Below are 2,835 nucleotides of genomic sequence, written 5' to 3' on the forward strand. Positions count from 1 at the left end.
GTGTCTAAGGAGCAGCTGGTGGGTTTGAATACATTAGCAGTCCAGTGCTTATCCTACAGTGCCACATCAGGACTCCATAGTCATTGTAACTCCCACCAAATGATCGGTTGTTGTTGTTGTTGTTAAGTGCCTTTAAGTCAATTCCGACTCATAGCAACAACCTCTTACAGGGTTTCAAGTAGGCGGTTGGTGGGTTTGAACTGCTGACCTTTCAGTTAGCAGTCCAGTGCTTATCCTACAGTACTACACCAAGACTCCAAATGACCGGGTAAGCCTATGTGCATGTGAGGTACAGTGTCCCAGAAAAGGGATTGGATAGCTTGCTAAAAATGTAAATAAGGTGTATGTCTCCCTTGTGGGGGTGGGACCATACAGATAGATGTGTAGAACCCTAACAAGGGGATTGGTCAGTCTTGCCATCCCACTAACCTTAAAATGAGCCATTGCAGAGGCAGAAAGATGGGCCTCACACCTCCAAGAAAGGAGAGCCAGGAGTGTCCTTAGGTTAATGATCCTTACGCTGGAAACCTATTGTGTCCAGAAGACAGAAAACAGTGAACGATAGCAAGAAGCAGCGGAAGCAACAAAACCAAGAGAAAAGCACAAGACAGCCAATGAGAAAGCTGAGTGCCTTCCAGCAGGTGGCTTACTGGTGCCTCTGGGCACTTCATCAGCAGAACTAAAAAGACCTTTGTAACACTTCCCTGAGAAGGACAGAGGCCAAGTTGAGAGGCCAAGGCCAGATAGAGGCATGGCTGAAAAGAAGGTCTTGATGGAATAACTGTATCCTGAGCATTTCTGACCTGAATTGTAATGTGACTTACCTAATAAATTCCATAATGGTCTGTGACTTTCATGTGGCCACTGTATCAAATGATCAAACCTAGCAGAGAAGGCCATGGGAGGGAAGTAGAGAGGGCCATGGGAAGGATTGTTAGTGTCAGAAATGAAGATCTTGATTCTTTCTCCTTTTCTTGAAATTAGAAGCTGGATGTTCCGCAATGCCATTTTTTCAAATAAGAAGCTGTTTTAGTAACTCAACTTTGCAGAGGTTCTTTAAAAGGGATGATTTTAAGCATATATCTGTCTTTGAATAGGGAGCATGATGGCTCCATAAGATAAGCACTGGACTGTGAACCACAAGGTTGGCAGTTCAAGCCCACTAACAGCTCTGTGGGAAAAAGACGAGACTTTCTGCTCCCACAAAGATTTAAAAGCCTCAAAAACCCTGTACAGGCTTGCAATTGAGTCAGAACCAAATGGACAGCACTTAACAATGTCTTTGAATCAGTGAGGGTGGGAATGTTACATTATTATCAAATTATAGTCCATTGTGGAGATCAAGAGAGCCAACTGGGATACCTGAGATCCTCTAATGTGAACGCCTTTGAAGTTGCAGGTAGGTGGATAAAGATTTAGTCAAATATTTTCTAGAAAGACACAAAGCAAAAATAGTCAATATTTTTTAAACCTCAAAAAGAGGGGGGGGGCTTCAAAAAGTTTTTGGGAAATAGAATTAAAAGATAATGAAGTTTTTCTAAGAAGTTTTTGAAGCCCCCTTATTATTTTATGTAGCTAAAGTATCGATCGTAGTGGTTACAAGACAGGCTTCTAGCCTCAAGTTCAGCAATTCGAAACTATCATCTGTTCTGCAGGTGAAAGATGAGGCTTCCTGCTCCGGTAAAAATTTACAGCCTTGGAAACCCTATGTAGGGTTGCTATGAGTCGGAACCGACTCCACGGCACACCACCACCACCACAACTACCACCAAAAATATTTTCACTTGCAGTCAAAATATTACATAGATCTCAAATTATAGTATGCGTCAGAATTATCTGGAAGATTTACTAACATACAGATGACTAGTTCCTACCCCTGGAGTTTCTGACTCCATCCGGACCTGAGAACGCACCATCAGAAGCAGGCTAACGCTGCTGGTAAAAAGACCGCACGGTGATAGCCACTGAAAACCACTGAGTAGTTGATGTAGCTACTCAAGATAATATCATTTATTTGGTAACATCAAGCATAGCCCTTCCCTTGTTGCTTTTGTGCCGTGGAATCGGTTCCGACTCATAGCGGCCCTGTACAGGGTTTCTGAGGCTGTAAATCTTTTCCGGAGCAGAAAGCCTCATCTTTCTCCTGCGGAGCGCCTGGTAGTTTCAAACTCCTGACTCTGAGATTCGCAGCCCAATTCGTAACCACTACGCTACCAGAGCTCCTTAGCCCTTCCGTTGTTGTTGTTAAGTGCCTTCGAGTCGGAGCCGACCCATAGCGACCCTGTACAGGGTTTCCGAGGGTGTAAATCCTTACGGGAGTAGAAAGCCTCATCTTTCTCCCGCGGAGCGGCTGGTAGTTTCGAACCACTGAACTTAAGGTTCGCAGCCCGATTCGTAACCACTACGCTACCAGAGCTCCTTCCGTTAGTCTAGGCTAAAACAAAGGCAGTCCTTGCCCTATGTCCTAGATTCTAGAACACAGATACACAAATCATTGTAGCAGAGAATTAGAACTCTTACTGTTTCATTTTTCTTCAAATAGAAATATTTCAAGTAGATAAGGTTTCCCTTTTCAGTTTCTGTTTTGCAACCACAACACATATTCTCACACTTACTCAGTTGTCCAATCAGTTCATACTTCCCACCATCACCACCACCATGGTAACTGTAGTTGTTGTTGTTGTTGTTAAGTGCCTTCGAGTCAGTTCCAACTCATAGTGACCCTGCACAGGGTTTCCGAGGCTGTAAATCTTTACCGGAGCAGAACGCCTCATCTTTCTCCCGTGGAACCGCTGGTAGTTTCGAACTACTGATCTTGCGGTTCACAGCCCAATT

This window comes from Chrysochloris asiatica, unplaced genomic scaffold (assembly GCF_000296735.1).
Source record: "Chrysochloris asiatica unplaced genomic scaffold, ChrAsi1.0 scaffold00003, whole genome shotgun sequence".
Taxonomy (NCBI): Eukaryota; Metazoa; Chordata; class Mammalia; order Afrosoricida; family Chrysochloridae; genus Chrysochloris; species Chrysochloris asiatica.